At 38.4% G+C, this 14,847-nt stretch overlaps 1 protein-coding gene across 11 annotated transcripts in view; it reads right to left on the bottom strand.

Annotated features, from left to right (window-relative positions):
* TNS3 (tensin 3) overlaps window positions 1-14,847 on the bottom strand; it is a 332,367-nt gene that overhangs the window by 36,909 nt on the left and 280,611 nt on the right. The window lies entirely within an intron of this gene.

Raw genomic sequence — 14,847 nt, 5'->3', positions numbered from 1 at the left:
AGAAACAAACGTGATGATTTAAAGCTTTCCTGTAATGAATTACCCAATTGCTTTCTAACAGCAATGTATTTTCAATATGCACGTCAAGGCATTTTGATAGTCTCAAAATACGCGAATTGGCTCGAGTACAGAGATGAGTATTGGTAAATTAAGTAGAACTTTGCTTTTTTTCATAGACAAAAAGGTAAACTACATCAAACTATTCCTTTATAAGGATATTCACTCCTACCACTGATTTTTTTTTTCATAGCAGCTATTCCTATTACACAATTTCATAACAGTAGCACTCAGGAGACCCAATTAGATATAAAGGACTGATTGTGATGGACACCATACTAACATGCAGAAAATGTGTAAAAGAACCATTGTCATGAAGCAGAATAAGTTATTAATTCAGCAATCCAGAACAGCCATCAATTAATTTGATTAATTTATTATACAATCACACTTTCTCTTTGTCTTGGATGTTTCCTGACAAAGACAAATGCAGTTGAACGCACTCCTTAAATTCCTATAAACAATAATTATTAGTGAAAATTGCTTTCCATAGAAAGCATTCCTGGCTCTACATAAAAAGCACAGTATTCACAGGAAATCTTTGGATGTCCTATTTCCTTCCTGGTTTTCAAGTCTTGGAAACATTGCTTGTTCAGCTATTTACATTTACTGAATTAGAAGAGATCATGGATGATAGCATCTAGACTGAGAAGATGAGAATTTTCTAAAATACCATATGAAAACGAGGTTGGTGAAAAGTGTTCATTTTTGAAGTAATGAATGAATGCAATAAGAGTAAAAACCAGGTAATTAAAATAGTTAATATATTTCAAACATTAAGGGTGGGGGAGAAGGGCTAGCAGAAGGAAGAAGTGGAGCTTTAAGTAATACAATAATTATCTTCCTGTAGTTAAATGAGATATTCCAGGAATAAACTCTGAAGTGGCAGGAAAGTATTTCATTTTCCTAAGATATCATTAAACAAGAAGTCCATAACAAATTATCACCTTAAATCCACAAGCATTTAACTATGCTTCCTTGCTGAAGAGCTTCAAAAAAACCCCAAATTCTTCATCTAAAAAGTTTTATCAAATACACCCTTCACTAATTAAAATAACTTGCATGGGACTTTCTAACAGAATCAGACTCAGTTATAATTATGGAGTTGTTCATAAATGAAACCTCTTTGACAAAGAACACTTTTAAATAGCAAACAAAAGGCATGTTTTGGTTTGTTTTCTGTCACAGGCTCAATGTATCAACTACCTGAGAGGAGTTCCAGGGAGTTCAATGTCTAAGGTGGGGAACTTTTCAGGTTTAGATGAGTGCAGTTTCTAAGATGCTGCCATCCCCAAAGGGGAAGGTCTGTTACTGGGCAAGGAAAACTGGGCTGCGCCCAGTACAGCACACACAGAAGGGGCAGTTCCTCCACTCTACCCGCTGCTAGGTGGTAGTATTTACTCAAAAAACAAGCCTGTAGACAATTCTCCTAGGTAAAGTGTAGCAGCTGTCCAGTTTCATCAAAGTCATCACATTGCAAAGTCTAGCCAAAGTAACTTAAAATACAGGGCTTGAACTGTAATGTAAACTTTTCCATAAAAGCCTACCTGGAGCCATATACACAGGGCACAGCTTCAGTCCATCACTATGTCGTTAAAGGTGGCAATAACGCACAGGCCCTATTGCCCAGCAATGCAGTACACCTTCCTCACACAGGAAACCTCAGAGGAGGGTGCCTATGCAAGGGCCCTCAGATGCAGATTCAGCAGACCCCATGACTTGCAAAGGAATCACAAAATCACAGAATGGTTGAGGTTGGAAGGGACCTCTGGAGATCATCTAGTCCAATCCCCCTGCTCAAGCAGGGTCACCTAGAGCACATTCGTTGCACAGGATCGCGTCCAGGTGGGTTCTGAATATCTCCAAAGAAGGAGACTCCACCACCTCTCTGGGCAACCTGTGCCAGTGCTCTGTCACCCTCACAGTGAAAAAGTTTTTCCTCATGTTCAGATGGAAGTGTCTGTGTTTCAGTTTGTGCCCGTTGCCTCGCGTCCTGTCGCTCGGCACCACTGAAAAGAGTCTGGTCCCATCCTCTTGACACCCTCCCTTCAGATACTTGTACACGTTGATAAGATCTCCTCTCAGCCTTCTCTTCTCCAAGCTAAACAGGCCAAGCTCTCTCAGCCTTTCCTCATAAGAGAGATGCTCCAGTCCCCTAATCATCTTTGTGGCCCTTCGCCGGACTTGCTCCAGTAGTGCCACATCCCTCTTGTACTGGGGAGCCCAGAACTGGACGCAGTACTCCAGATGTGGCCTCAGCAGGGCTGAGTAGAGGGGGAGGATCACCTCCCTCGACCTGCTGGCAACACTCTTCCTCATGCACCCCAGGATACCATTGGCCTTCTTGGCCACAAGGGCACATTGCTGCCTCATGGTCAACTTGGTGTCCACCAGCACTCCCAGGTCCTTCTCCGCAGAGCTGCTTTCCAGCAGGTCAACCCCCAACCTGTACTGGTGCATGGGGTTATTCCTCCCCAGGTGCAGGACCCTGCACTTGCCTTTGTTGAACTTCATGAGGTTCCTCTCCGCCCACCTCTCCAGCCTGTCCAGGTCTCTCTGAATGGCAGCACAGCCCTCTGGTGTATCGGCCACTCCTCTCAGTTTGGTATCATCAGCAAACTTGCTGAGGGTGCACTCTGTGCCTTCATCCAGGTCACTGATGAAGAAGTTAAACAAGACTGGACCCAGGACTGACCCCTGGGGGACACCGCTAGCTACAGGCCTCCAACTAGACTGCACCACTGATCACAACTCTCTGAGCTCTGCCATTCAGCCAGTTCTCAATCCACCTCACTGTGCACTCATCTAGCCCACACTTCCTCAGCTTGTCTATGAGGATGTTATGGGAGACAGTGCATGTATATTTCCCATTGAAATGGAAAAATAGAAACCAAACTCTCTAAAGCTGAGTGATTAAAATCTTTCTTTTGTCCAGTGATAAATTGCTCACTCATTCTTAAGAGAGGAAAAAAATCCACCAGCATATTTTCCAGGTGTATTTCAAGTTTAACTGAAGAGGCATATCTGCTTTGAGACCATGATTAGGAACTACAATACAGAAGGCTTGTTTAAACACATTTTTTTTCCTGTATAATAATACTTTGATTATATAAACAACATTTCTTTGGCATTTACAACTTCAGAATTACACAGTTTATATTATCATCTGAATTTTAGAAGTGATGAGCTATGAGATAGGTGCTAGTGAAAATAATGAAAAATGATGTGTTCAGCACCTTTGGAAATGCCATAGTCTTTCCATCTCATAGGTGCTTATTCCAAATACAGTCAGTTATCCTGGATAGCAAATATAAAAACCTTAAATAAATAAATACCAGATAATGCTACTGCTTTCTCTCAAGAGAAAAGGCCTTTGTACTAGAGCCACAAGAAGGATGCAAGTTGAACACTGCACAATTAAACTTTCAGAGGTACTGCTGCTGAATGGAATTCAAGTCCCAAAGCACATGCCTGGATTTGCCACGTAATAGATGGGAAATGTTAGCTTTGGAAGAATCAGGTTAATTTGGTCACCTAAGGCTAGGTAATAAACACCACAGAAGGGAGATTTCACACTCCCTTGGAAAGTTAGCTGACAACTCTGGACCAAAGGAGCGTTTTTACGCCAGCTTTGCACTCACAGACTTTAACTACTCTATTAGAGTTAGTTTACTCCATTCAGAGCATTTCTTCTGAAAGCCCATAGATTTGAATTCAGCTCTACCTCCTTTGAGAAGCCTGTTCTAAACCCTGCAGTATAAGGCAGTTGAGAGGAACATCTCTGTCTATTTCTGAGGAGACTGCTCTACTGTTATTCTGCCTTGTATTAAATAGTACTGTATCTTAATTGAGTCAGAGGAAGAAATCTGGCTCAAAAGCCTCACTGTTTTCACATTTATGAAGGAAACCTGGGTTCAAGTCCTGCTGAGTATCAAGCAGAAGAGGAAGATGACCTTGGACCTCTCACATGAATTACTCTGACGAACTGGCTATTAGATTTGCATAGGAAAATCTCCTCCTCCTTCTAAATGTGATCTAGAAAACGTCCAAGATTTAGGTCCAGCAGGTAGAAAACACAGAGGACAGCCAAGTTTTTAAATCCCATTCGGTTTAGCAGCATGACTGCTCAGAGATGTCAAGACTTGAGTGGTCACACACATATCCGGCAACAAAAATATCACTGCATTAAAGTCACAATGTTTATTTTGCCTGTTCCTGTTTCGATGCCCACTGAATTCAGAGCCCTCCACACCGGGCTTTAAGTGAGCGGCTGTTTGCAGATTCTCCCCTTTGTGCCATGGTGCCCAGAGCTGTGACCTTTGCAGTGGTAACTGCTGCTCATGTCAGTACTTCTCTTCTGGCTACCAACAGGCCTCTTCTGACTTGTTTTTCTCCCCAGATACAGAGTGATTCAACCTAAAGTTTCCAAAATACATCAACCCTAAATGATTTCTGAAAACAGTTCTTTGACGTGCAAATATTTGTGTGTGTTTTAGTTCAGCTACTTGATAGAACTCAAGTGCTCAGCATTGGTAATACTATATGCTCCCTGACAGAGCAAGTATAAATTGGAACACAATTTCTAGAACAAATATTGCCTACAGAAGTGCATATTTTGAACATATTCAACATTCTCTATCTTGTTTTCTACTGCTTTCTTAAACTTTGCCTTCTTTTTCAAACATTCTTTGTAATAAATTCCCTTGCCAAAATATTTGTGGCAACTGAGCATAGGCAGGCAGTTTTCAAACTGCTAGGCTGCCACTCCGGCATTGAAATAAATGACAAGATTAAAAAAAAAAAAAAAATTCTAAGCACAGCAGAAATGAAGCTTTCTCATTAATATTATACTTTGCTATTTCATACAGTTTTTTGAACTTGATCTTCTTACCACTTCAAGGGAAGTGGGTGTAGGATGAGGTCCTTCTTACTTACACAGGTCTCAGATTTCACTGAAATGCATAGTTTATGCATACATTACTAGTAGACAATTTTAGGAACTCTCGGTGATATCTCCCAGCTGGGAGTCAAATTAGTTTACAGAGAATGAAAACTGACAAACACCCTTCAGAACTACTGAATGAAAGGTATTAATAATACACTCTCTTGTGACCAGACAAGAAAGCAGCAAAACTACAACATTAAAAAAAAAAAAAGAAAAAAAAAAGCCACAACTGATATGTAATCTCAAGCTATCTTTAAAAAATTCCCAGCATTTTCCAGAACAAAAATATTTTGATAATCTTTGGATAACCTTTTCTGTGACCAAGTGTAGAATGAGTTTATTAGCTCATGTGTACTCTCTTGGGAAACTATGAGCTGCATCTATTCACTACATTTTATATAGTGGGGTTGTTGAGTGCTCAGGAAAAAACTTTTTCTTGACATCATTTATTCAAATTTTTACATTTTTACATTTTTAATTAAAACAAAATAAACACAATATAAACTTTTCTCTCATTTACATGATTCAATTTTCTGATTTTAGTGGGTAAAATGTATGTAAATGAAAGTTCAGCTTAGCTCCAATAATTAAAAACATCTGAAAGAAAATTCCTTTCACCTTCTTAGAGATTTCATTAACTTGTTCTCCATTTATTGATAAAATCTTCCAAGAAAAAAGAAAGATATAAATAAAAATCTGTGCAGAATAAACAATCAGAAATTACAAATTTTTTCAGGCTTTTAAAAAGTGATAAAAATTACATGCTGCAATTTTATCTTCCTTATAAAGCTTATATAACCTTCATATTACCATTTTTGCTTCCTAAAAAATTATCTGGTATGCAGAACGTTTCAAGAATCCCAATGACTGTCCCACAGATCCAGAACACCTCGATTGCCTCTGCCCACTAGTAGGCTAGTATTACAGTATCTTCATAGCTGGTTTACAGTCTCCTAGCAAAGCATTTCATTTTCATTTGCTTTATTGTTGAAGCTTTTTGGACAAATTCTTAAAAGAATACAAGAGCAGTGACACAAACTGATAAGATCCAGGAAATCCAACAATAATGGGCACTAACAGTGTGCTAGAAATACTCAGATTGCCTTCACATTTTTCTCCCTGAAATGCTACAGATGCAGTACTATTCAAACTTAATTTTATTTACTTTCTAGAGTTTGTGCTTTAATACAGTATTTGATGAAGAACTGGAAAAAGCAAGAATCTTCTCAGCTTTCAGTACTAGCTTTTCTTCCCATACCTTCATCGTTTCTCTCAATTATAGCTATAGTCACTGTATTCCTCCTCAGCTTCCTTTCCCCCTGCAACAACACACACACACACAGACATACTTTTTTCCTCTCTGGGAACTGTTTCTCTCACTTTTCCCGTTACAAGTGCTGAGCACCCAGCATATCACAATGTTAAATTCTTGTAAGGTTTGATCCCACAACCTGGCATTCTCAGGAGCAAAAATGCCATTTCAAATGCATTCACTGTTGACCTTCAGTCATCATCTGGATTACACTCCAGTGATATTTCTGCCATCTTTTACCCACACAAAGAAGAACTCATATTCACATACAACAAAGTGGGATTGCATGCTTACCGGCATTCAGGACAGATATAGTGAGAGGCAGGTGGAACTTAGGTACCTTCTTTTCTTTTACCAGTTATTTGAATAAGAACCCACAGATAGGAACCGTATCAATTCAGCTCGCTTTTTTTGCCATACTAGTTTTGAAACTCTTTTGTGCTGTACTTTCTATTATCTGCAAGTTTTCTTTGCTTTACATTTTTTGGAAGCTCAGTGAAAGATGCACAGGTTTTAAATTTTAAAGACTGCTTAGCATGAAATAGTTTGATTGAAATCTGAACTAGGAGCAGTTGAAATCAGACAATAAATGACAATTAAAAAATTAAGTATTCAATAAAAGGTGGGAAAACTTCCTGGTTGGGGAAACAACATAAAATTGCTAAGATATTGTTCACAAGCCTTCTTTGGAATTTATATATTACATGGAAGATGCCAAACCACAGACTAATAGCTCATACCCAACCTCCTGGGGGAAAAAAAAAAAAATCAAAAAAAACTACCCCCCCTCCCAACATACCTATGACACCTCAGAGATCCTAAAACCACTTAGAAAAAGTTAGAGAAATCTCATATACCAATTTTTCAGAAGAGCGTGGGCAGGGGGGAGGGGGAGAAGGGGCAGGCAGTGAAAATAAATAAAAGTCAACTCTGACTATCCCAAAGGCTATAGGGAACTGTGTGGTTTTTGGAGAGTCATGACTTTTTTCAAAGTAAACAATACACAGACAATAAGGATTGACCTTATACTAAATACTTAACCCAGAAATTTTAATAGTGTGTTGTAATTCTCTGTTCACTGGACAAAATGCCTATGATGTAATTAACAAAGAAAAGTCACAGCACCACTTCATCTGTTTAAAAAGAAAAAGATTTGATGTTGATCATCATCTTCCTGAACACAGAACTGTTTTTGCTGAATGGTAAATTGAGAGAGAGGAAGAGAAAGCACGTGAGAGCTTGCCTGAATGCATGAAAGAGTGAACAAGCAAGCACCTGCTGACCACATAATTTTGGTGCAATTTACTAACCATAATGGCAAGTATCTTGTACAAATTTTATTTTTACAGGGAACAAGAATATAATAAAGATGATACTCCAAAAGCTAGATACTTACCACTTGATAAGCATAACCACTTAAAATGGATCAAGCGACATGCTCTTAATCATCTAGCATACTGTTTTTCATGTGCTTTCTGAACTGTCAGAAAAACCAAGCCATTTATATTTTAAAAAGTTTTTATTGCAACTCATAGGTGTATTTAGCATACTTATTAATAGCATATTTGTCCTTTAATTGGCAATGTTGACAACACTGCATGAACAGAGATTAACACAACACAGCCTTCTCTACCAGTCAAGAGCTTTTTTGTGTGTCATTTTGAAATGGTGGTAAGTCTTCAAATTGCCTATGTATTTCTGACAGCTAATTCAGATTATGAGGATTTATTAGTCTATCTTATGTTTATTCTGCAGTCACCAACGCAGTACTTCATCACAGAAATATATTAGAAAAAAATACACACAGAAACTCATATCCCACTCCCACAATTTTCCTTATATTGTTGAGAGGGTTTTTTCATTTAAATGCGTGGTTACAGAGGAAAACCATGCAGAAGCAGCATGTTTTATAATTTGTTGAGAAGGCGACAAGGCTTGTGGCTGTTCTGTTATGCACTCTGAGTAAATTGTACACTTGTGGGCCATCTGTTGAGGAAAATCAGCCCTCACTAGTCTTACTTTTGTGGTAGGCACTTCCATCGTTTCAGCAGAACATAGCTATGTGGAGCCTTCAGGGTCAGCAAGGACCTGATCTTTGCCTTCTGAAGAGCTCGGGGGCACCTGTAAGGCAGGCTTTGAAGATTAGACCAAAGCCTTCACACAATGTGGCGATTGACTCCAATACACGCAGTGAAATAGTGAGGTGTTTCATTTTAAGTCTATGGTGTTACAAAAACTGAGTTAAGGTCTAAGAAATGGTAGACAGACCAGACTAAAATGAAAGTGCTTATAACACGTAAGAGACTTTAAAGATATTCCCAGCCATAAATATTATTACATCTGAATTCCTGTAGAACAGCATTTTCCTCATCAAATCTCCCATCCATTTAACAGACATCAACATTTGACTTGAGCACACAACTGGATGATGAGAAAGTTAAGAGATTCTTTCTACAGTTAGGATCCCCCCAACCCCTCCATTTGGTTACTCACTTCCCAGTCAGAAAAGTTAAATCCAATTTACATTCACTATTTTAGACAGAGGATCCCATTTAACTTTTCAGCAGTGTCTTAGTTCAAACAGGCAATATAGAAGCCTCGCTAGCCTGTTGGAGAACTGTTGTCTTTTTCTTTTTAAATGGACAACCTCAGTATTTCCATTTGCTTATCAGTCAATACTTTCCCCACCTGGACTGAAAAGTCATTCAGTAAAAACAAGAAAAAGAGATCACTGTGAATACTTTCACAGAAGGTGAAGCACATAGCATAAACCAGAAAAAGAAAATTTTTCCAAAGCAGTGAGCATGATTTCCCCTGCAGGACAGACAAGATACAAAATTTCTGGTTAAGGACTCTGTAATCGGTGGTGCAAACTGAAGAGGGTCTTTGAAAATTACTGTCAGTCTGTGACAACACAGACTGCCGAAAATACAGCAAGTTATCTCCAAACCCTGTGCATTAAAAAGTTTCCCTAAAGATTAGTTTTACTGAGCTAAGTGTGTCAAACAAGTAATACAGGGAAGATAAGAAAAAGGAGTGATACAGTTCGTGACATACTGCATTGACTTCAGTATTTACATTTGGCAAGAATTTGGTTCCTAACGTTTTTAACAATGCTGTATTGAATTCTGCAATGTCTTTCTTTTCTGCAAGGTTTCTGCAAGGACCTAATTAAATTCATGTTGGTAGAGTCCCAACAGGAGACCTGAGTCCTTTCATAGTTATTCTTTTTGGCTATGGAGGTTAACATACACTAGTAAATGGTATACTTTATCATACTTAAGAAACATTAGCTGTTTCACTGTAAAAATATTACGGAGGTAAGCACTGTATTTTAACCATGAGATAAACATGGCAAGGTCAATTGCAGGACAGTGGAAAATATAACACAGACCTTGTCTAACTACCTTGTAGTAAACATCATAAATCTCTTGTCTCTACTTGTGATTTTTATAGCATTTTAATAGCCTTACTGTAAAACAAGGAAAACAAAAAACAAAACGCACCTGTGTGTCCAGAAGGACAGAGCTTATGACAAGCATCCACTGAAGTGGATGCACTGATGTACTAAGTAAATAAACCCAGACGCCTGGAAAAGTTCGATATCTGTCACAACTTGCTCTTCATTTTGCCTTGGACACATATATCTTATGTACACAGGTAAGGGCAAGAGAGAGGTATGAAAAAAATTATATAAAACCTTTCATATTGTGAAGAATGCTTTTGCACATCATAAACTGCTAATTTTTCCCCTCTCAGAAAACAGCATCACTTCTATCTCCTATGCCGGTAACCCTTCTGACACGCACAAAAGCTTTCAATTCAGAACCTGGACACTTTTTTACTGAAGAAATAAGAAATGACAATCATGGAGTTACAGTATGAAACTACAATTAGTAATAGATTTCTGCACTAACAAGGAAATCTATTAGGTTGTGCTTTTGCCTTCGAAGAGATTTATGAAACATTCATCACCTCACTGGGTGACGTAACAGAATAAACCTACATTAGTCAATGGGTGGAATTTAGAATTTCAGTGTCTCTGTCAGATAAAAATACAGACTGTGTTAGGAAAAGGGTGGAAATACACCAGTGTCTGGACTTGAGGAGTACTATGACAGCATGAGGAGAAAATATGACCTTTTGACAATTTTTAGAAAAGATGCAGCTTGTACATATAGTACATGCATGGAGTGCAGCACCTGGGCTAATGTCACTAGTGGGCAAGAAAAGAGAGGGCCGTATGCACACTTAAACACTTTGAGATTCCTCATCCTAGCTGTCATTCCACTGCATGCATGACTTGAACCACACAACTATACCTAGGCTATGTTTGGAGAAGATGGAAAGCCAGGCCATCATGTCTTCTCCTAAACAGTGCATGGATAAAGAGTTATAAATAATCTTCCCTTGTTCTATGGACCAGGGCTTCTGCTGCAGGACAGTGCCTGTTTGTGAAGGCAGATTTTCTGCAAAGCTCTGTTTATGCTTTGGCCAAGGCTGAGGAAGATGCAGAAGGCAGGAAGTCTCTGAATGTGGATGGGGTGGTGAGCCAGAGTTCAGCTCTCTGGCAAAGAGCTTGCCCCGGTTTTATTTGGTACTTCTATATACAAAGGGACTTCAATTAGCTGTATGCTGTGCGAGACAAGAGAGCCTTTATAAGCTTCAAAATGTCCTACAAACAGGGCTTCTGTTCCTTCACTGATGCATAGGACTCTCCCATCAGATATATAATGGCTGTTATGTCACCAGGAGACTGTATCTGTGTTCTCACTATTTGGATCCTGCCTTTTTTGGTGAGGTATTTATAAAACTAACCAATTTATAGATGGCTCAAGTTTGTCTTAAAAAACAATTTGTCTTTCAGATGATCATTCAGACTAAGCTCCACAGGTGCTATATTGCTTGCAAGCTACATAAAGTAAGGAAAAAGGGCAATTACGGTAGCAAGCAACTGCACTGGAACAGCGGCACTTATAGCAAGGAACTGCATGCCTCAACACAGAATGACGAAGGTGAAACCTGCTCAGTTCTGAAAACAAAGTGCTGAACAGGAATGCGGTCACCTCTAGCCGACTCAGGCAGGAAGCCTTAAAGAAATTTATGGAAAAAAAAGAAGAGGTAGGACACAGCTAATGTAAGGGAGATACATGACAGCAGTGAACTGACTTACCCTAAAAAGTGGTTTCCCCAGGAAAGAAAATTAAGGTTTCTGGGGGCATTTTATACAGGGTTTTGTCAGGTTTCATGGAAGACAGTGCCTTTCACTTGAATAAATAGTTTAAGAATCAGAATTAGATACATTCAAGAAATAAGGCATACAGTGAACAGCAAGAATAATTTATCACAGAAACAACTTTTAAAAGAACAGATAATTTTGCCATTTGATATACATGAAGACTGGATGCCACTGTAATTCTTGAATATACTATACACAAAAACGTGTATTTTTCTTTCAAAATATGTACCTTTACTATTTTTCCAAAAACAGTCTTCTAGCCAGTAGTTCTGCCTTGATATGCCAAGTGCTAACTATACTGAAAGTTGTTCTCTACAAAGAAATAAAACCAGAGGACATAGAGGAAAATAAGAGGTAATTGGCAACCAGAACGTGATGGCATCCTCACTGCTATCTTGAAACGCAGATGAGTAGCAAAGCCAAGATGTAGAACAAAGCTATTTTGAGGTCAAACAATATCTGAACTGAAACAAAAGGGACAACATCTCAATGGTAGAAATTTCTGCCATGATTCCAAAGCCCTCAACCTGTTGAAAATCTCTGGATAAGTCAATCTGTTTCCCAACTTCTACCAAAATACAAACCAAGAGAAGTGTTTAGAAGAAGAGCAAGATTGCAAAAGGAAGTACTTAAAATTAGGGGCTGTCAGAATTATTTGCAACTTGTATCATGATGTTAGCATGATCCTTCTGGCATGTGCATTAAAACAGTCTTAACCACATGAAACGCTACTTTTGTTGCCTTCAGATTCTCTGACTCATTCAACACACAAAACACAATGCCCTTGACTCTGGCCATGAATCAGGGATAGGTAGCAAAGGTAGTGGGAAGATGTCTGCTTCACTTTTGGCCAAAGTGATAAGATGAATAAGCAAGTAAATACAGTAAATGTATACTGTAGATATAAGCAGTAAAGCAAAGCAGAACACTGAAGGGGAAAGAGAAAAAAAAGTGGTTTTATATATAAGGTAGGATTCTAATGTTGCTTCTGACAAAGAAGTTTCTGTGCTATGGTGGGAAAGTTGCCCAACAAACGTTTCTTAGAGATGCTCACTAATGGTACATTGCCTGTTTTCTGGATGTCCAACTGCATACCTTTGATCTTACTGTCAAAGTACAGTGTTCACAGGTAAAAACGAAGCCAAAGGGAGCTGTGCACTTGACTTGTAACATGCTGTACACCGTGACATACACAGGTGTACTTCTGTTTCAGTAGAAGTACTCCTGAAGGGACAAGTCATCTCCCCCAAATTAGTGGCCAAGCACCATGTGAACACCTTTTCTCCCTGTTTCAGTATTCCAATGGCAAGATAGGGATATCCTCAGAAGTCAACAAGAAGTACAGTAACTATAAGCCCATTCATGTTTGTGATTCACTGAGCTACTACTAAAATTGTAGGCCACACAAGAGTCTACTGAGATACCAACAGTCATGGCTATAGGTGCATTTGGGAGAGTGTGCACTAAGGCACCAAAGGCCCTAACACTCTACACACTTAAAATAAACCAATTCATTTAACATCATCCAGCCTGTGTCCTGAAAATGCCTACCAAGTAGTATCAGGGAACAAGCACATGTGCCACACCATTTATTAATACTGAACATATTCCTGCCCAAATCCTATTGTCCAAGACTTGACCCTCTCTACTTGATATTTACTTTTGCTAAATATCTCAAACCAACACACAATCATTTCCAAGCAGAAAGCAGACATAACATATTAGAAGAACTAACTGTCTTTCAGTTATCTTCTTCCACCCATCTTCATGCTCGTACTATTAGTCACGTCTCTAAGGAAGAGGGTGTCATCAAGGGACAGAAAAAGCCTTGTTATGTCATCTGGGCTCAGCTCAGAGTTTCCAGTTCTCTCATAGAAGTCCTTGAGAGTCATTTTTAAAGGGGTAGAAAACAATCCTTATTTTTATGTTCCAAGAGAGATTTTTCTGCTTTGCTCTAAGCTAGAGTCATTATTTTCAGGGGCCACATTAATTGAGAATCTAAAACCAGTATTTAAGAGGTGACAGCACTTGGAACTAAGGAGGAGAATCACCAACAAAACTGAGAAATATGCTGAAAAACACTTTAATCCTTCCAGGGCAAGTCCCCACTGTTAGCAACAGCACTGGAAACCATTTAACAACAACAACAAAGTATTCAGTAGATTAATTCAAGGTAAGCAAACTGTAATTGATTTGCTGAAGCTGACCTCAGGAGTATATTTACTTCAAATTGTTTAAGAGTTGAGAGAGTAAAGGTCAAAGCCACAGCAACCGAATCATAAACAGACGTCTTGAACAGTATAGAAGATTGCTTTATTACTAAAGATAATTTCATTCTGTGTTGATGTTATTTGCTTTTGCTAACTATTAAATAAGGCAAATTAAAGAAGGCATTTTTCCAAAGTTAAAGACACAACACTATAGCTATTGCATCAAAAACAACCATATCCAACTTATTGGAAACTCTACTATCAAGAGCCCACCTGAGAAGATAGTTGCAGCCTAGACAATATAATATACTTTATATTTTTATATACACATATATAAAAATATAAAGTATATATGTGTGTGTGTATACATACATACATATATTTTATATATAAATTATCTAAACATCTTCCAATGCATATAAGTTAAATGAATGTCTTTGTTTTTTATTAAGGTTTTAAATAAGTTATATGAGCATCCTCCTATGTCCAGTACTTTGATACAGTCATGTGAAATACTTTTTTTTTTTTTTAACTTATGGTCTTAAAATCATTTTGCACCAGAAAAAGGTAAGACTCATACATTTGTCCAGAAAAGTTACAGCTAACAATTTTTTTTATTCTTTTAAAGCAAGAATAAAAAAAGTTCTACGGAAGAAAAGGCAAATACACAAATATCACGCAACCTCATTATGAAAAATTCCCAAGGAACAATCCTTTGAAGAAAACAGGAAAGAGTAGGTGACAAATTTCCTATGTGTGCCAACTAACACCCACCATTATGTTCTCCAATCTGCCCAAAGCCCAACAGCTCAACAGAGGGCGCTCTAGCAACCAGAGATAGAACTGGAGTAGTAGGGAGCTGAGCTGCCCTCACCTAAGCCATGACACTGTACAAAGTTTTTTTGCATTAATCTACTTATGTACTTATATGGAGATAACATAAAACGTTTGGAAGTTCTGTATTCATACTGAGTGAAATAACAACAGAACAAAGATGGTAAGTTATCAATGTACGCTTAGCAAAAATAATGCATGAATTTTGATTCAGAGTTAGAGAGGATACCTGGTGAAGGACATACCATCC

The sequence above is a fragment of the Apteryx mantelli genome, chromosome 2, assembly GCF_036417845.1.
Source record: "Apteryx mantelli isolate bAptMan1 chromosome 2, bAptMan1.hap1, whole genome shotgun sequence".
NCBI classification, from domain to species: Eukaryota; Metazoa; Chordata; class Aves; order Apterygiformes; family Apterygidae; genus Apteryx; species Apteryx mantelli.
The sequence above is the reverse complement of the archived record's forward strand: the minus strand, read 5'-3'. Positions and strand labels throughout refer to the sequence as shown.